Source organism: Macaca mulatta, chromosome 4 (genome assembly GCF_049350105.2).
Source record: "Macaca mulatta isolate MMU2019108-1 chromosome 4, T2T-MMU8v2.0, whole genome shotgun sequence".
In the NCBI taxonomy this organism is placed as follows: domain Eukaryota; kingdom Metazoa; phylum Chordata; class Mammalia; order Primates; family Cercopithecidae; genus Macaca; species Macaca mulatta.
The window spans coordinates 179,049,903-179,070,555 of NC_133409.1; the positions used below are offsets into that span (position 1 = coordinate 179,049,903).

Sequence of the window (20,653 nt, forward strand, 5' to 3'; positions counted from 1 at the left end):
GCCTCAATCTCCTGACCTCGTGATCCACCCACCTTGGCCTCCCAAAGTGCTGGGATTACAGGTGTGAGCCGCCATGCCCAGCCGAGTGTTACAGTTCTTAAAGATGCTGTGTCTGGAGTTTGTTGCTTCAGATATTCTGATGTACCCAGAGTTTCTTCCTTCTGGTGGGTTTGTGGTCTCACTTGACTTCAGGAGTGAAGCCGCAGACCTTCACAGTGAGTGTTACAGCTCTTAAAGGTGGTGTGTCCGGAGTTGTTTCTTCCTTCCAGTGGGTTCGTGGTCTCACTGCCTTCAGGAGTGAAGCTGCACACCTTTGCAGTGAGTGTTACAGCTCTTAAAGGTGACACATCCGGAGTCGTTTGTTTCTCCCAGTGGGTTCATGGTCTCACTGACTACAGGAGTGAAACCGCAGACCTTCACAGTGAGTGTTACAGCTCATAAAGGCAGTGCAGACCCAAAGAGTGAGCAGCAGCAAGATTTATTGTGAAGAGCGAAAGAACAAAGCTTCCACAGCATGGAAGGGGACCCCAGCGGGTTGCCGCTGCTGGCTCAGGTGGCCAGCTTTTATTCCCTCATTTGGCCCCACCCCTGTCCTGCTGATTGGTCCATTTTACAGAGTGCTGATTGGTGTGTTTACAAACCTTTAGCTAAACACAGAGCGCTGATTGGTGCATTTACAATCCTTTAGCTAGACATAAAAGTTCTCCAAGTCCCTACCCAACCCAGAAGCGCAGCCAGCTTCACCTCTCACTGGGGCCTGACAGCTTTTATCTCTCTAGGGGACCTCATCTGCTCATAGATCCTACTGGGTGTTGCTCATGAGCCAGATTTGGGCAAGAACATTTTAGGTTTTATTCTGGGTTTCTATTCCTACTTACAAGCTGTCAAAGAACCAACTTTCAACAAATTGAGATTAAAAGATCTAACAGACAATTATTAGTGATTCATGAACCAGACAGCATCCAGCCCACAAAATAGAAGGGAGCTCAACTGAGCTGAGCATGGAGGGCAGGCTTCATAGGCAGAAAAGGCTGAAGAAAGCCGAAACAAGGAACATAAGGTGGACTTGTCATTTCAAAGTTACTTTCCTTACAGAGAGTCTTGGTGGCTTAGTGAGGTGGGGCTATCATATCTCTTCTGATTTCTCAAAAGATCAGACTTTACAAGTAAACAGCTTAGCATCTGGTTTGGTGATGTGGAACCATAGTATGAGTAACTCTATTTGGGGTAGGTCTGTTGGGGCCTAGTGCAGGAATTCAGTCCAATTCAATGGCCTCCCATAAACTTTATTTAACAGAGCTCTGTGATGTTGAGCAAGTTACTTTACTTCTCTGGACCACAGCTTCCTCATTTGGGAATGAAGATTGTAATGCCAGCTACCTCCTAGGCTTATTGTGAGGAGTAAATACATAGGGATGGAAAGTGCATATCAATACATTGCCTGTCACTGAAGGACTCATTAGGTGTTAGCTGTTATTAGACTATAGCTATTGTGACTATCAGGCTTCCCCTCTGTGTTGTCTGGGGCTTCTGAATATCACCTTCTCCTGAGTTTCCCATTGTCCTGTTTGTCCCCCTGCAAGGCCCTTTATCATACTGGGTGAGAACCCCCAGGATACATCTTCTCTGTCTTCATGCTCTTCAATTGCTGTTTTATTTCTACAGTTGGATTTTTCCCCCAGGACCTGCAGCTGCTGAAATCTTCTCAGCACCTGCAGTATCCCAGAGGGCAAAGACAGGGCCAAGTATTGGATTCTGGATTCTCTTCATTGTTGTCCCCTTGCAAGTGGAGAGGTATCCAAGCTGGGCCTTGTCCTAAGATATGACGGAACTGATCTTCCAGCAAGCACGTGAACTTAGAAGAGAACAACATGCACCACATGAGAATGCATACTGGCCAACACCCTATGCAAACATCCAGAGGAGCTGTGCTCAGACTCCTGACTCATGAAAATAGTGAATTTATAAACGCATATTGTTTAAAGATGCTAAATTTGTGGTGATTTGTTACATGGCAATAGAAAACTAATAGAGATAAAACTTGACATTTGAAGTGCATCACATAATGACATTAGTAGATGAGAATCTCTCAAGAAAAAAGTAATATTTTGAGTTAAAATGAGAGATTGGATATATAATTCTTCCTCCTTCCACAATCCCAGGAAATGAGTAGTTAAAATTTTTTTTAATCTTACAAGATAAGAACAACAGAGATGCTTGAAATAAGGGCTGATTCTTCCTCACTCCCTTTCTTATGTAACTGAACATCCTCACACTTGAGGAGAAGTACATTTCCCTGCTCCTTGATTTTCAACTCAGCCATGTGGCTTGCTTTGGCCAATCAGTTATAGGTAGATGTGATGTGACTAGAGGCTTAAAACTCATAACTGATCTTGACACCACCTTTGCAAAATTATGACTGAGACAGCAAAAGAGATCTAATTTAACCAACTCCATCTTCTTCTAACCTGCAAGCTGTGCTTGTTCATTCTGGGTGTAGGCTGAACTAACTTTGGGAGAAACTTAGTTTATAGTTTAAAATAAAGATCATAAGAGCCCTTTCCCAAAGCAGACCTTCTTTTTGCCTGGGGACTAGATTGCTTTTGTAGGACTGAGAGTAGCCATAAGATTAGAAACTATCATTTAGGAATCATGCAGCTGGAAGCTACAAGATTCTGACCCGCCCTAAATTGCTCCTAAGATCAATGCTTGAGATATTTTGCAGACCCTGCACTTGATGGCACCACTTAGATCAATAAACTGGTTCATCTGATCTTGCGGCCCCTTATCCAGGAACTGACTCATCACAAGAAGACAGCTTCAACTCCCTATGATTTCATCTCTGACCAATCAGCACTCCTGACTCACTGGCTTCCCACACACCCACCAAGTTGTCCTTAAAAACTCTGCTCCCCAAATGCTCAGGGAGACTGATTTGAGTAATAATAAAACTCTGTTCTCCCATACAGCCGGCTCTGTGTGAATAACTCTTTCTCTATTGCAATTCCCCTGTCTTGATACATTGGCTCAGTCTAGGCAGCAGGCAAGGTGAGCCCATTGGGCAGTTACGATCTTGCCTTTTATGCTTCTACCATCACTATGTGAACTACATACTGTTTTCAAGAGTGCCTTGTAGTTATGTTACAATCAAAGTCAACTTTAAAGCAAGAAACACCACAAGAAATGAGGAGGATCACAATGTAATGAAGAAGTGCTCGGATCACCATGAAGATATCACTTCTACCAATTCTAAATCATATGCATCCAATAACATAGCTTCAAAATACATAAAGAAGAAATTAGTGAAACCAAAAAAATACACAAATGCAAACTGTTGAAACTAAAAAAGAAATAAAACTAAGCAAAAAAAAAAAAAAAAGTAGGAGATTTTGACACAGTCTCTGAAACTAGTAGAACATGCAGACAAAAATACAATCAGTAAAAATGTAGATGCTCTAAACAACACAATTAACATGACCAGATTGGCACCTACAGAATACTATTCCAACAATGGCAGAATACAATGAAATGAAAACTCCAGAAAATACATCAGTGAAGTCTTCCAGACTAATTAGGAAGAAGCAATGTCAATCATTTACAAACTCTTTAATATTGCATATATTTATGGAAAAAGATCAACCTGGGCCACTACCTCACACCATACACAAAATCAGGCCCAGGGAGAATTTTTTTAAATCTGGTAAATCTAAATCTCAGAGGTAACACAAATAAAGCTTCTTAAAAATAAAATAAGGAGATATCTTCATGACCCTTGAGTAGACAAAGACTTATTAAATAAGACATGTTTAAAAATCATCCCTAAAGGAAAAGATTAATGAATTAGAAAAGTGAAGAATTTGTGTACATTGTGAAAAAGCATGTCATCAAAAGGCAGAAAAAATTTACAATGATGTATCTGATTTTTAAAATTTTTATCCAGAAAAAACAATTATTAATTAGTAAGAAAATGACAGATAAGCCAATAGAAAAATGGACAGAAACTTAAATAGGCACTCTCTGAACAAGATATACAAATGACCAGAAACATATATCATCATAAGTCATCAAGAGATGCAAATTAAAATTGCAATGAAATAACAATATGCACCCAATTAGAATGGCTCATATTTTAAAACCAAAAATATCAAGTACTGGTGAGGATGTGGGGCCAATGAAACTGACAGGAGGAGCATAAATTGGTGCAGTTACTTTGGAAAACTGGCAGTATCAACTAAAACTGGAAAAACCCATCCCCTAAGACCCAGAAATCCCCTTTCTACATATCAACCCAACAGAAAAGCACACACATGTACACTAAAAGACATAAACATTAATGTTCACAATGGCATTACCTGTACAAAAGAAAAAAAGGCATGAGATCCAGAAAAACAGAAATACAGCACAGGACAAAGATAAGGGGAATTCCAAGAATTAGAGCAAACAGAAATCCCAGGATTAGAGCTGCCCAGGGATCCCAGGAAGCTAGCAGCACAGGGAAGAGAATGGAAGCTTCTAAGGGATGGCTTCAGGGAAGAAAAATGGGATTAATGGATTCCCTGATGCAAGTCAGCTCGAGGAAAATTACACTGTGGGCTGTGAGATGTGTGCAAAGAATGAGCAATGAGCACAAAGAAAACTAACTAAAGACATGGGCCATTGTTACTTTCAGGAAAAGAAACAAAAAGAAGGAAATGTCACACTCCAACCTTCAGCTGTGAAGATTATTTGTATACGTATATTAATATTCTGAATATTGTCTCCAATAATGTGGAATGACTATGTTGGCAGGATAAGGAAAGGGATTCAGAGACGGAGACATTGTAAGAAAGCTAAATCTTCATTTGCTACAATAGGAAGTCAGTAGATAATGTCTAAATTTTGGAAACAATTAGATGTGTAAGGGCCAGAAGAGACAGATAAAATAATTGAAAGTGCTTGTCCTTAGAGTGGAAGAGAAATGTGGAGGGATTGGGGAAGGGAGAGATGGAACCATTGCATTTTACAAAAGCCTGTTAGAACTATTTGAGTTTTTCCAACTCTGTGTTGATATTACTTTGATAAAATAAAAATCAAGTAACTAAACAATGAGTGAAATGAGAAAAAGTTCTAGAACATAAACCAAAATAGTAACAGTGTCTCTAAGTAATGTGATTATAAGTCATTAGTTTTCTTTCTTTTTTCTCCTGATTTTTCTACAATGAATATTTTTAACAGTTAAAAGATCCAGTTTATTATTAAGCAGAATATTTTATTTATCTGAGGTCATAATTGTTTTCTGTGAACTCCTGAGGGAACTGTTACAGGTTGCTCAGCAATGAAATCAGAGCTCAGGGAGCTCCAAGCTGGGGCCTGGCAGAAGTGACACTGCTGGGCCCGAACAGAGCAACAAGTGATCCAAACAGTGTCCATAAGGGCAAGCCAGGCACTCATTTCCGAAGTGGTCAGTGTACAAGTCTGATGGGCAGGCATGGGCACAGAGTGTGGGTGGGCACGTGTGGAAGCCGGGCAGAGGTTTCGCACCTAGAAGCCCAGCAACAGACAATCACATTTCACATACACAAGAGGCTCTGCCTTTCAGGCTGTAGACGCCCAAGCAGGGTCTGGTTTCAGGAAGCATCACTTAAGCTGAGGATAGGTGAGGCTTCAATCTTACCAGGAGAAACTAGATGTTAGGCAAGTAACCCATCTGCCCTCAATGAGTTCAGAAAAAGCCAACATGGGACACTGGGGGATCTCTCTAGGGTCCAAGCTCTAGGATTCCTGGCAGCGAGAGACTTGGGGGTAACTCAGGGAGCCCAGCCATTGCAACCAAACCCCTGGGAACTGTGCCCAGAGTCATCAATTCATTACACCCTGTGTTAGTTTCCTACAGCTGCTGTAACAAAGTACCACAAACAGAGCATATAAACAACAGCAATTTATCGTCTCACCGTTCTGGAGGCTAGAAGTTCAAGATCAAGGTGTCAGAAGAGCCATGCTCCCTCTGAAGGTGCTAGAGAAGGATCTGTTGCAGGCACCTCTCCTAGATTCTGGTAGTTCCTTGGCTTGTGGCAGCATAACTGCAATCTTCACGTGATTGCTCTCTCTCTCTCTCTCTGTCTCTTTTTCTCTCTCTCTCCGTCTCTCTCTCTTTCTCTCTCTCTCTGTCTCTCTCTGAGTGTGTGTGTGTGTTCTGTCTTCATGTCCAAATTCCACTTTCTCATAAGAACACCTGTCATATTTGGATTAATGACCCACCCTATTTCAGTATGACCTTATTTTAACTTAATTCATCACATTAATGAATTAACCCTATATTTACAGTAACCCTATATTCAGACAAGGTCACATTCTGAGGTCATGGGGGTTAGGACTTCAATGTATGAATTTGGGGAGGGGGGACACAATGCAACCCATAATACAGCCCAGAGTGATATAGGTATTAGAGTTTGGATTCAGCCTCAACCAGAAAGTGGGGCATACCAGTGGATCCAATTTCAAGGCGCTGAGGAAAAGCACGGCAGGATAAAAGAGCAAAGCCATACCATCCTTAGGTGCATATATGAGAATGAACGAATGTATAGTATTACCCATTAGACTTCAGGTGTGACGTGGAAGTATGGTACAGTAGGATGACACAAAGGAGTTGTCATTAGCATCGCTGCTGTGATCATTATCAAAATCACAGCCAACAAGTCCTGAGCACCTACCTAAATGAACTGTTTTACATGATTCGACGCAGCTAATCCTCAGCTTGGACCAATGGGATGGGTATGACTATTATCCTGTGAACAAAAGTTTTCTGAAAGGGAATTTAGAGGAAAGAGACTTTATTCCCCTAACAGTTGGCAAACTGAAGAGACACAGCCTTCAGTGTAAAATGAAGGTACGTCCCAGAAAACAAACGAAAGGTTTTTCTTTTATAGTGAAAGATCCCATCCAGGTTCCCACTCAGGTCCACTTAGTCAAATAAAGGATTCAGGCTTGCTTAGTTCTGACCGGTTGATGTTTGGTGAGTTCTGATTGATCAACATTTGCTGAGTTCTGATTGGTTGACATAGGTCACAGCCTATTGGTTGGCTCAGGCAGCACAAACATGAACAGGCAGCTATGAAAGCCCCTAAGTTAAGCAGAGATGCAGGTTTTCCAGGAACTCCTAGTATGTGTGTGACCTCTAGTAAGCAAATGGCCACTTGGCTCTTGAATTTAGGCTATTAACCACTCAGGATTCATCTGAGGGACTGGCTCTTTCAAGGTTCAAATCCACCCCCCTCCCTGTTTATCAATAGTGCTATCAGATAGCACTGATGATTGATTAGGTTGGTTGCATCCCATCATCCTGCTAGAGTGGCTGGCAACCTGTTCCAGATTCTTCTAGTCCCGTGCAGAAATCCTTTGACAATGCAGTGACCGACTGAGCAACTAGAGCCATTTACTTACGAGAGGCACTCAGGCACCCGTTAAATTTGAATTAACATCTCTTGGCTTAACTTGGCTTCAGTTTCCAGCTGGAACGAGTCTAAAGTCTCAAGGTGTTGGGTCAGCACGATCCTGGTGAGGGTCTCTTGCAGGCATCTGTTAAAGCAGACTAGAACGATTTTAAAGGGGAGCCAAGTGCTTAGTCCAAGGAGATTCACTACGATTTGTAGGATAGAACACAGAAGGAATCCTATACCAGAAGAAGACGGATGAAAATATCTGGAAATTGGAATTCTAATGCAGTAAGCCCAGCCAGGAGGCTTTCTGAAGGTGTCCTTTTCAGACGGCCAGCTGTAGGATTTGGCCAACTTTGGATCTCAGATGTTTCTAATTCAACCTGACTGGAAGTATTTACCCAGGTGCAACAGGAAGTGTTAGTGACAGCATAAACACCACCACATGCCATGAGGAGACAGTCTAATGCAATGTGGTTGTGCAGGATCACATGGGCAAGGGAATCTAGAAATCTCTGTTGTGCCCTGATGGTAGAGGCAGTGGAGTGGGCAATTCTGCTAACTGCAGGAAAGGTTTCTGATCCTATATTCATTCTAAGCAGGGTCTAGCCCAAGCCAGGACCCGAGAATCCTTTCCCATTTAGATCCTTCACTAGGGTTAAGCCCACCAGGTAAATCACATCCTTGAGGGTATCCACAGCTACCATCTTTATAATCTGAGGGGTTCTCACCAGCATAGTCATCAGTTATTGGTAGAGCTCTTTTGGCCCTGGGAGGTAGAGTCTATATTCCCTGAGTTACAGAATTAATAACGGTGACAGGAGCAACGACTTGACCCGGAAAGTAAATGCCTGTGTTTTCTCGGGACCTGAGGCAGGGGTAGAAAAAATCTTTTTGGATGACGTAGTTGCAGCCAAAAACACAGCCTGAAGGGGCACATAATTATTCTGAGAGGTTATGAAAATTCAAGGAGCTGTTTACAGGCAAAAGAGGGTATGTGGTCAAACCAAGTACCTGTCTTAGGTAATGACACAGTGGTATGATCCAACCGGTAGATTTGGGGAACCATGGAGGAGACTCTTAAGCTTTTTTTGGTATATTCTGCAGAGAGGAGTCTTACTAAGTGTTCTGTTTCTATGGGATTTTGCAAGATATAGAGTAGAAGTGGTGGTGAGTATTCAGAAGAAGGGGAGGAAATGCAAGGTAGGGTAACAGGAAGGTATTTATGGGATATACCAGTGAGGAGAAAACAAGGATGAACCTCAGGAGCATGAATATGGACCCAATAGTCAACAGTCAGTGGATCAAACAGGGGTACCAAGCAACTGAGCACTACATTAAGGAAGCTGGTCACTAGGATAATTATAGGATTCCTGTTTCCTCCAATGAATTCAGCAGGGGGAAAGGCGGCGTATCCAATGCTCAGTTAGCTTTTGCCTGCAGAGGCAAGGGATTGGGATTGCTGTATCTAGGCATTATCTTCCCATGAGTAGGAAGAACTGGAAAGCAGAGTCAAGAAAGAAAGGAAAAGGAAGAAGTAAGGCATGGTGTAAAAAGAGGGGATTATAAAGAGTCCAGCAAGGCAATGAGTCCCATGGTGTGTCTAAACAGTGGAATATATGGAATTACCCCAGAGTGGCATAAGACACCCAGGATGCACAAGATTCTCAAAGCTGTGATAATTAAAATAATTACAAAGTAAACATAAGGACTAGGCATGTTAGCTCAAGATAAGAAAGAGGTTATACAGGCCTGCTCTGGTATCTTGGGAGAAAGCAGTCTACCTCAGATGTTGTCTTCTTGTCCCGGTGGCTGTAGTTTGATTAACTTGAGTTTGATATCAGTGACCAGTTGGGAGGTTCACTTGGTAGAAGGATCAAGAGCCTTCTTTTTAAATGAGAAATATGGATCCATGACTCAATGCCCTGTAATTTAGCAGCACACAGGCTGGTTAAAAGTACCTGATAGGGTCCCCTTCCAGTGAGGCTGGAGGGAATTCTTAACTTGGTGTCTTTTCCATGAATTTCCTTGATGAAGCAGCAAATTTTTGGACTGTAACTGATTATAAATAGCTTTTTTAGAAGAATAAAAGTAAAACCGTAATTGTCAGTGGATTACATAAGACTTAGAATGGCCATAAAGATGCAATTGAGAAAGAAATTTGATTATTTCTGTCACATACGAGCTAATAATAATCAAAATCATGACTGATAGTACATATAACAGATCAGAATCTTAGGAATCACATACGATTTTGGAACATATATTAATAATGCATTACACAAATATAACTTAAAGGAAATTGAACACTATTTCTTGTTTGATAATGCTTCCCACGTGACTTGCCCAATAAGTCTAATCATTTAATATCTCTACAAGATGAAAAATACATTATTTGATGCTCTCCAGAGATCCTACTGGGAAATCCTAAAGTTAATTTTAGGTCAAAAATACTTAATTTAGAATCTTGTTCCTGGGGGAAACCCACCAAATATGTAAAAAGGTTCAAAATACTTGATCAAAAGAGAATCACAAGTCACTACTAAATAGTAGTTATTCATTTAACCAGAGTGATAATAAAAAGACTTAAAAAGCAATAAAGAATGTTACATGGATATAAAAACTCTAACCTTTTAAAGCTCAGTTTTCTTTTTTTTTTTTGAGACAGAGCTTCAGTGTTTCATTGTTGTAGCCCAGGCCGGAGTGCAATGGCATGATCTTGGCTCACTGCAACCTCCACCTCCCGGGTTCAAGCGATTCTTCTGCTGAGCTCAGCCTCCCAAATAGCTGGAATTATAAATGTGTGCCACCATGCCCAGCTAATTTTTGTATTTTTAGTAGAGACGGGGTTTCGCCATGTTGGCCAGGCCAGTCTCGAACTCCTGACCGCAAGTGATCCACCTGCCTCAGCCTCCTAAAGTGCTGGGATTCCAGGAGTGAGCCACCGTACCTGGCCAGTTTTCCTTTTTTTTTAGAGACAGGGTCTCGATCTGTCACCCAGGCTGGAGTACAGTGGTGTGTTTGCTGCAGCCTCAAACTCCTAGGCTCAAGTGATCCTCCTGCCTCAGCCTCCCAAGTAGCTATTAGTTTTCCTAAGTAACCAAAAATTCAATAAAGATAACATAAAACACAGGAAATTATCTTAGTAAACACAGAGTCTTTGTTTTCTAGGTCAGTTACCTAAAAGGTAAAGAAAAAACCTCCTGTAGGTTTTTTAGATAAACTGAAAGTTAACCTGGTATTTGAATTTAATCAGACACAGGAAGAGTGTGTCCAGGGTTAAGAATGTACTCATATTATAGAAAGATGTAAACAAGAAAACTAGTACCTTGAGCAGGGAAACTCATGGCTCTTAGTAAAAGCATGGGAAGATTCCTGGCTACATGGAACAACTCAGACACATCAAGAAAACCCAAGAATACAGAATCAAGTTACATTGAAGGGAACATTGCTTCTCTAGACCTTCAAGGTAAACATTTCAGCATCAGGCCATAACAGCAGAGTTAGAACGGGAGAAAAAAAGTTACAGTAGCCGAAGAAAAGGTTGAAGAAAAAAGATATTACCCCAGCCAAGGAAAAAGATAGACCTTTTCAAGGTTAGAAAGAAGAAATGCATTTCTTTTTGTTTTTTGGTTTTTGGTTTTTTTTGAGACGGAGTCTTGCTCTGTCGCCCAGGTGGGACTGTAATGGTGCAATCTCGCCTCACTGCAACCTCCACCTCTCAGGTTCAAGTGATTCTCCTGCCTCAGCCTCCTGAGTAGCTGGGATTACAGGTGCACACCCCCATACCCGGCTAATTTTTGTATTTTTAGTGGAGGCAGGGTTTCACCATGTTGGCCAGGCTGGTCTCGAACTCCTGACCTCAGGTGATCGGCTCGCCTTGGTCTCCCAAAATGCGGGGATTATAGGTGTGAGCCACTGCACCCAGCCGAAGAGCTGCATTTCTAACCTGAAACTTGAGAAATTAGATAGATCTCAGGAAGAAATGTGGCAGGAATAGAAACTGTTGTAGTTCAGAGGGTGGCTGTTAAAAAACAGATTTCAGAATTAAAAATCAAAACCTCTTGCAATTTTTTTTTTTTTTTTTTTTTTTTTGAGACGGAGTCTTGCTCTGTCACCCAGGCTGGAGTGCAGTGGCCGGATCTCAGCTCACTGCAAGCTCCGCCTCCCGGGTTTACGCCATTCTCCTGCCTCAGCCTCCCGAGTAGCTGGGACTACAGGCGCCCGCCACCTCGCCCGGCTATTTTTTTGTATTTTTTAGTAGAGACGGGGTTTCACCGTGTTAGCCGGGATCGTCTCTCGATCTCCTGACCTCGTGATCCGCCCATCTCGGCCTCCCAAAGTGCTGGGATTACAGGCTTGAGCCACCGCGCCCGGCCGCAATTTTTTTTTGTTTTGTTTTTTTTGAGATAGAGTTTCGCTCTGTTGTCCAGGCTGGAGTGCAGTGGCGCAATCTTAGTTCACTGCAACCTCCACCTCCTGGGTTCAATTGATTTTCCTGCCTCAGCCTCCTGGTAGCTGGGACTACGGGTACCCGCCACCACGCCTGGCTAATTTTTGTATTTTTAGTAGAGACAGGGTCTCACCACGTTGGTCAGGCTGGTCTAGAGCTCCTGACCTCATGATCCGCCTGCCTCAGCCTCCCAAAGTGCAGGCATTACAGGCGTGAGCCACCGCACCCAGCCTTAATGTATTCATTCTTAACAATTTGGAAAATTCCATGAGACATTAGACAATTCTAGCCATCATCTCAAGTTAAATTTTCTATTAACTATTTTTATATTACTTGTCTGTTAGGCACATATCATGAAAGCAAGAATCTTAACGTTAAATACACGCATATTTTGCTGATAACTCAGAAGATCTGGTTACTTTTATTAAGCAAACAGTATTAAACTAGTGTTAGCTGCCAAAAGTTGACTAAAGTCACATAAACTTGAAAAGCATTTGGATTTATTTACTTAATTTATGAATACTCACATTTATTTAAGTCAATTTGGGGCCAGGCACGGTGGCTCAACAAAAACGAACAAACAAAATCAACTTGGTATTATGTAGACAATATACGAACAGACGTGCATACACCTCTACACATAAAAATATATACGGAGACAAATAAAGATTGTATAGCTTTAATTTTAAAATTTTAGCCATGTGTTAGGTGTAACTTACTTGTTTAAAAGGATGGTTGGATTCAAACTGTGTCTCTGTAAATGGAACAGGTTAAAATTTATGTCTCACATGGCCAAAGCCCTCACTGAGTTTTAGAGAAAACAGGGTAGCAATTTACATGTCAAATAGCTGAGAGAATCTAAGCTTTTTCAAGGAGGATCACAATGGGTTCCAAGAAAACATAAAATTATAGGAATTTATCACAGGATTTTATGAGGAAAAATAAAGATGAGCCTAGAGAAATTTTAGAAATCTTTTCAAAATAACCAGCTGAAGGCCAAAATATCATATCCTGGAGACCAATTTAGTTATGTGATTTCTAACTTAGTCTCCATTTTCTAACTCTACTGCTGAGCTCAGGGCTGTCAATTCAAGCGTTATTCCCCTGGTTCAAGACAAGGAAACGTGGGCTTGATAGGCTTCTAAGGAGTTCCTTTCCAGGAGGTGTATTGTATGGGAGCCAATGGAACACACGAAAATCAATGATTGTCAGTCAGGACCCCCCAGTTGGAGGGATAGAGATTTAGGAACCATCACAGGTTTGTCGGCTCCTGCAACCATCCAGATGAGTTCAGAACTCTGGCAGGGACACTCCAGAGTATCAGGGTTAAGGATAGGGTGGCTCAGTGTCAACTAGAGCTCTATTCCCAGAATGTCCCTGGAGCACCCCTTGTCCTGCTTGAGGGTAGAGGACCAGCGACTTTATCAAGATTTAATTGCAGCCATCATTTGTATTTGGGGCAATCCTTTTTAAAATGTCTGGAACATCTTCTGAAAACCCACTTTTTTTTTTTTCTAATTTTGGTTTTGAGGAATGGGCATGTTTGAGGTGTCCCTTGCTAACTGTTGTAACTGAAGGACCATTAACTTAGCGGTTGACAGTCTAATGCTCAAGTAGCCCTAGATTTAGTCTTTTCTAAAGTTTTGGATAATGAATTGGCCACAGGGGCCATTTCATAAGGTTACTTTACAGCCCAGTTAAGGTCATGATGTTTTACCAGGGTACTGAGGGCTTCCGAAAGACCAGCCACACACGCAAAAATGGAATTAAATAAATTGTTTCGTCATTTAAATATTTGATCTCCAAATTTTGTTGGAAAGTCTGTTCAAATTTATCAAAACAATCAAGGACAGTGTCATCGTTTTTGTGTGTATAACACTGTATGGCTTTCCAGTTTATCTGATGGGGAAAAAGTAGGGGAATGGCTTTTAGTAATTTGGTATCCTGTTTCTGTGCCTTATCAAACCCTTGGGCACCAGTCTGCTTAAAGTTCTCAAAGGGTCTTTCCCATTCAGCAGGTAACAGCTGATAAAGATTGATAAGCCCTGATGATTAGGCTACAATGTTACTCAAATTCAAGGAAGTTAGTCTTCAAGGGACTAGGGAAATGTTTTACTAGGGTCAGAAGTTCTGACACCGACTAAGGAGCATGGAATTTGCCGACCTCTACTCCTCATTGTTTGGGCCTTAAAAGGGGCTGAGTCTGGCCGGGCGCAGTGGCTCAAGCCTGTAATCCCAGCACTTTGGGAGGCCGAGACGGGTGGATCACGAGGTCAGAAGATCGAGACCATCCTGGCTAACACAGTGAAACCCAGTCTCTACTAAAAAAAAAATACAAAAAACTAGCCGGGCGAGGTGGCGGGCGCCTGTAGTCCCAGCTACTCGGGAGGCTGAGGCAGGAGAATGGCGGGAACCCGGGAGGCGGAGCTTGCAGTGAGCTGAGATCCGGCCACTGCACCCCAGCCTGGGCGACAGAGCGAGACTCCGTCTCAAAAAAAAAATAAAAAATAAAATAAAAAATAAAGGGGGGGGCTGAGTCTGGAGGCGGTGGAAATGTCAGAAGAGAAAAAGAGGAATTCAGAAAGTGTGAGAGGAAGGAGGGAGTGAAAGACAGAGCAGAGGCCCCTGTAAAAGATGCCGAAGACAGACGAGGTGACAGGAAAGGTGAGCTAGCGGAACGGTCTTAGAGAGGCTTTTCTGCAGCTTTACTTTCAGTCTCCCACGTGCTAATCTCTTTTTAAGTCATTAAGATGTTTGCCTAATTTGGAATTACTTTCTTTAAGGGAAGCACAGTAGCTCTTGATTTTATTCGAAACTTTAAAAGTCCCAACTGCAAAAGGCTTTTCATTGTCTCTGGGAAGTTCCGTATTTTCTTTGTTCTAATTGTGAGCACAGACAGGCAAGTTTTCGAATTTCAAAGGAACCCCATCTTGGCCAATAAAGTTTTTAAATCATCTCAGGTAATTTTTGTCCAGAGACCTAGAAAATTACAACTCTCTGGACCATAATTTTTGCTCATAAAGCCAGCTGGAGTGCCAGAGGGCAGCCGATCAGCAGGGAAAGACAGAAATCACGGGTTACGCATTGCACTAACCTGATGAAGCCATCCCTCTAGTGCACCTTAGAGTGTCCTCACAAAACCTGATGGAACAGCTGGGTCTGCAACCTTATGAAGAGGCCACTTAGGCAAACCAGATGGAGAGGCCCCCCCTTCCCGGGGAGGTCTGTTTCAGGATCCAGATGAAGAAGACTGGCTGAGGAGGTTTAATAAAGGTTCTGAGGCTTAGATCAAAAGCATGGGAGGAGCCAGGCACAGCGGTTCACGCCTGTAATCCCAGCACTTCGGGAAGCCAAGGCAGGTGGATCACCTGAGGTCAGGAGTTTGAGACCAGCCTGACCAACATGGTGAAACCCCATCTCTACTAAAAATACAAAAGTTAGCTGGGCATGGTGGCGCATGCCTGTAATCCCAGCTACTTTGGAGGCTGAGGCACAAGAATCACTTGAACCTAGGAGGCGGAGGTTGCAGTGAGCCGAGATCGTGCGACTGCACTCCAGCCTGGGCGACAAGAGTGAAACTCTGTCTCAAAAAAAAAAAAAAAAGGCGTGGGAGGTCTGAATTCAAGGGCTTACCTGAGGCTTCCTGGCATCTCTGAGAAGACAACTGAACTCAAAGGACCCTTGCAGATCTCAATGTGTTGGTTCAGGACAGCGTCAAGAGAAGAATTGGTGTTGCTCGAATTCCACTTCTGATTCCAAAGAATGTGAACCAAAGCTCTCTGAAAAGGAATTTAGAGGAAAGAGACTTTATTCCAGTAAACAGTTTTCATACCAAACACAGCTTTCATGTAAAATGCAGGTGCGGTCCAGAGAACAATGGGAAATTTGACTTTTATGGAGGACGTTCCGACCCAGGTTCCCGCTGTAGTCCACATATACACATGAAACATTTAAATTTGTGTAGTTACGATTGTTTGACGTTTACTCGCTCTGATTGGTTGATGTAGGTCACAGCCTATTGGTTGGTTCAGGCAACATAAATAGGAACAGGCAACTATGAAAGTCCCAAAGTTATGCAGACATGCAGGTTTTCATGGAACTCAGAACACATATGTGACCTCTGGTCAGCAAATGGTCACTTGGCTCTTACTGAATTTAGGCCCAGTCACCCACTCAGGATTCATCTTGAAGGAATGGCTCTTTCAAGGTTTACAATCCCCCATTTCATAAATGAGGAAACTGAGACGCACAAAGATTGAGTAGTTTTGTCTAATTCCCCAGTGATTAATGACATAACACAGGATTCCACTCTGTGTATCTGGCCCTAAAGCCTGTGCTCACCACAGCCACTCTGCTTGTGTGGACTCCCACTGAGGTAAATGGCTGCCTGGATCTCTGAAGGAAGAAGCGACCTTGAGCGGAGGCCGTGCTGGGATTGACTGTGGATGTCTGCCATGGACAGGAATGTGGGAAGTTGGGGTATGTGTGCTGTGTCTATGCCACGCAGTGGAAAGAGCTCTAGACAGGGACTCCAGAAAGCTTGGCTCTAGACCTGACTTTCAGTTTATGGGCCACAGGTGCCACTCATCTGTGTATCAATGGCCTCACTCACCAAACAAAATAAAATAAGATGATTTCAAATTTCCCTTTTGCCCTATAATTCTATGGCTTTTATATAGCTATTTTATTTATTTATTTATTTAATGAGACAATGTCCCACTCTGTTGCCCAGGCTGTAGTGCAGTGGCACATTCTGGGCTCACTGCAACCTCTACCCCTCAGGCTCAAGCAATCCTCCTGCCTCAGCCTCCTAATTTCTATGAGTACAGGCACACACCACCCACAAAGCTAATTATTTAAGGTTTTTGTAGAGACAAGGTCTCACTATATTGCCCAGGCTGGTCTTGAACATCTGGGTTCAAGCCATCCTCCTGCCTTGGCTTCCGGGAGTGCTGGAATTACAGGCATGAGCCCCCCAGCTGGGCCTGTGGCTTTTATAATGAAAATAATTGAATTACTCCTCCTTTCTACTGAGAGACAATTTATAAATGTATTAAATTTACATATAGGTGCATAGCTGTACATAAAAGAAAAAGAGTTTTTTTAGGGAAAAAAACAAATATTTCTATCTGAACGGGATTACCTACAGAAGTTGCAGGATGTCTTTCTCAAAAAATGTTTAAGTTTGTAAGAGAAATACCTGTGTGCCTGTTAACAAGAGCCTTCTGGATGACCAGGATTCAGACCCATGTGGATGACAGGTGTTCTTGGGTAAGAGCTCTGGAGAGCTCATCAATCGCCCATGAGCACGTACGAATGAATTCCACCATCATTCATTGTTCAGTTTGGGGATGAGTGAGCCTAGGTGGGAGGCCGCTTGCATTCATCCAAACCAGTCCGTATTCTTCATTTCACAGGGGTGCTGGAAGGATTAATAACTGTCTGGAAATGTAACATTTGTACAGTATTTTGTAATCCTTGAAGAAAAGACACCAGATACATGTGAGATCACTGGCAGCCTGAAATAACAACATTGTTTTTCCCCCTCTCTTCCAGAACCTGCCAATAAACTCTCTTTTTATATAAATGCTGTCATGCTGCTGTGAAGAAATTTCAAAGAAAAGCCATGGGAACTTCTCCCACCCTTTCCCCCTGTGATTCACCGTCGTTCTCAAAACAACTGTTTTTATGTCTGAAACGTTCAGAGCTTGAGAACTCGAGGCAGAATTTGACTGTATCTTTCCTTTTGGAAGCTGGCACACAGGCTACTCAGCAGGCATCTCCCGGTCCAAAACTCCCCATGAGAAAAGAGCAGGCTGCTTCTTTGCACCTTCTACACACTCTGCTCTGCCCTAAGGGCTGCTTCCCCAGACCCCACCTGGGGACAGGCAAATCCAGGCAATGCATGAGTTGAGTGGGTAAGAGCCGGAAATGGGGTTGGGAGACACCTCTGCCCACTCAGGATCAGCCGCTTGTTCAGAGTGGTTAAGAGCTAGTGGTTAGGGCTAATCCTGATGGGATTAGCCCTAATACACATTAAAAAATATTGCAATCCCTCGGTCATTAAAACAATGGATCCAAGGATTATGATGTAGAACAGTCAAAACAATTTTACCAAGAAAGAACCAAGTTAGAGGACTCATTCTACCTAATTTCAAGCCTTATTATAAATATACAATAATGAAGATATTGTAGTTTTAATATAAAGACAGACAAACTCATGACTAGAACAGAGGATCTCAGAAATAGATTAAGATATATATGGTTAATTGTCAAAATGACTTTGACAATAGTACCAAGGAAATTCAATGAGGAAAGAATAGTCTTTTCAACATATGGTGCTAGAACAATGAGATAGTCACATGCCAAAGAATCAACCTTTACCTGATACCGTATGCAAAAATTAACTGGAAATGGAGCATGGACCCATTTGTACACCTAAATGTCAGAGTTAAAACTATAAAATTTCTAGAAGAAAATAGAAGAGAAAACCTTACTGACCTTGGTTTTGGCAAAGGTTTCTTAAATATGAAACAACAAGCACAAAGTATGAAACAGAAAACAAGTTTGACATCATCAAAGTTAAAATGTTTGCCCTTCTAAAGGTTATGAATATAAAAGTAAAAAAGACAGAGATTGTGAGAAAATATTTACAAAACATATGCATCAAAGGACTTGTATCTAGATTATATAAAGAGCCCTTACAACTCAATAATAAGAATTAAAGTAAATCAATAAGAAAAAAATACCCAAAAGATTTGAACATACACTTCAACAAAGTAGATTGATGACAAATAAACACATTAAAAACATGATCATTATCCAAAGTCATTAGGCAACTGCATATTAAAACTACAATAAGATGCCACTTTACTCCCACTAGAATGGATAAAAGACTAACCATACTAAGTGATGGCAAAAACATGGGCAACTAAAGTTCCTATACACTGTTGGTGAGAATGTAATATGGTACAACCACTTTGGAAGACAGTTTTTTTCTAAAAAGATGAAACATACACATACCATATAACCCAGTCATTCAACCTATGCACAAGTGTACATGAATGTTCATAGCAACTTTATTTGTAATAACAGCCAAAACTGAAAACAACCCAAATGTTCATCAATAGTTTGATGGATAAACACACAGCAGTATAGTATCCATAAATGAATATTACTCAACAATAAAAAGAAATAAATTATTGATACATGTAAAAATATAGTAGAATCTCAAAATCATAATGCTGAGTGAAAGAAGCCAAACAAAAGAGGCTACATGCTGTATTATTTCATTCATACAAAATTTTAGGGGCCAGGCACGGTGGCTCATGCCTGTAATCCCAGCATTTTTGAAGGCTGAGATTGGAGGGTCACTTAAGGACAGGAGTTCGAGACCAGTCTAGCCAAAATGGTAAAACCCCATCTCTACTAAAATATAAAAATTAGCCAGGCATGGTGGAACACACTTGTAGTCCCAGCTACTCAGATGGCTGAGGCACGAGAATCGCTTGAACCTGGAAGGTCGAGGCTGCAGTGAGCCGAGATTGTGCCACTGCACTCAAGCCTGGGTGACACAGTGAGATTCTGTCTCAAAAAGAAAAAAAAAAAAATTAGAAAATGCCAACTCATCTAAAGTGATAGAGGGCTGACCAGTAGTTGCTTGGGGAGGGAATATTCCCAGGAGGAATGAGGAAACCTTTGGGGGTGATGGATGTGTTCATTATCTTGGTTGTGGTGATGGTTTCACAGGTGTTTACAGAAATAAACATCACTGAATTGTACAATTTAAAGATGTAGTTTACTGTATGTTAATGTCATTCAGTCTTTTAAAATGCTATCCAGTTTTTTGGGTTTTATGTTTTGTTGTTTTTTGTTTTTTGGGTTTTTTTGTTGTTGCTGTTTTGTTTTGTTTTGTTTTGTTTGAGACAACTCCAGACTGGAGTGCAGTGGCATGATCTTGGCTCACCACAACCTCCACCTCCCAGGTTCAAGAGATTTTCCTGCCTCAGCCTCCCGAATACTTGGAACTACAGACACGTGCCACCACGTCAAGCTAATTTTTGAATTTTTAGGAGAGACAGGGTTTCACCATGTTGGCCAGGATGGTCTCAATCTCTTGACCTCGTGATCCGCCCGCCTCAACCTCCCAAAGTGTTGGAATTACAGGCGTGAGCCACCACGCCTGGCCCTTGATCCAGTTTTTAGGCCCTAGCTAGAGGCCTGTCATTTCCCTTTCTTGAGCAGCTCATTTAATTCCACACCCCAACCAACTCCCTTAATGGGCCCTAACCCTCCAGGCCACTATTCCTCTTCCCTAATTAACCCAAGGCTGAGTACCAGACAACCAAGGATAGCCCATATACCACAGAGCCCTGAAATTATTCCAACTGGTCAATCCTAAGCATGCTAGCCCTGCCTCGCCTGTTCCTTCCAGGAGAAACCACAAGAAGGGTGCTTGCTCACAGCCCCCCTCTTTCTGCCTTCTGACCAACCCCAGTGCTTCCCTCAGGCAGCCCTCCTGTGCTCATACAACCTGTAACACTTTCTGTTTCCTTTCCCATAATCTGTGTCTGGCATCATACCTCATCCAAGGCAGTCTGGTTAAAACAGCCCATCGCACTTCCATGAAGCCGCTTAAAAACAAAGGCACCGTTGGCTCTCTCTATCCTTGGGTTGTGCATCCACGGCTTGTGCATCCGCAGGTTCCACCAACCCCAGATCAAAAATATTCAAAGAATAAAAATAATACAACACTAAAAAATGATGCAGGCTGGGTGCGGTGGCCCAA

At 42.1% G+C, this 20,653-nt stretch overlaps 1 long non-coding RNA gene across 3 annotated transcripts in view; it reads right to left on the reverse strand.

Moving 5' to 3' along the window:
• Positions 1-463: 463 nt before the first annotated feature.
• Positions 464-20,653, reverse strand: part of LOC106997776 (uncharacterized) — a 44,927-nt gene continuing 24,737 nt past the window's right edge. For 2 of the 3 annotated variants that reach the window (XR_013416847.1, XR_013416849.1), the window contains 2 exons: positions 17,066-17,307; positions 14,874-15,644 (listed from right to left, as the gene is read on the reverse strand). This is a non-coding gene — a long non-coding RNA (uncharacterized LOC106997776). Of the gene's footprint in view, positions 1,856-14,873; positions 15,645-17,065; positions 17,343-20,653 lie in introns of those variants that run through there. The other variant, XR_013416848.1, reaches the window with a different exon arrangement.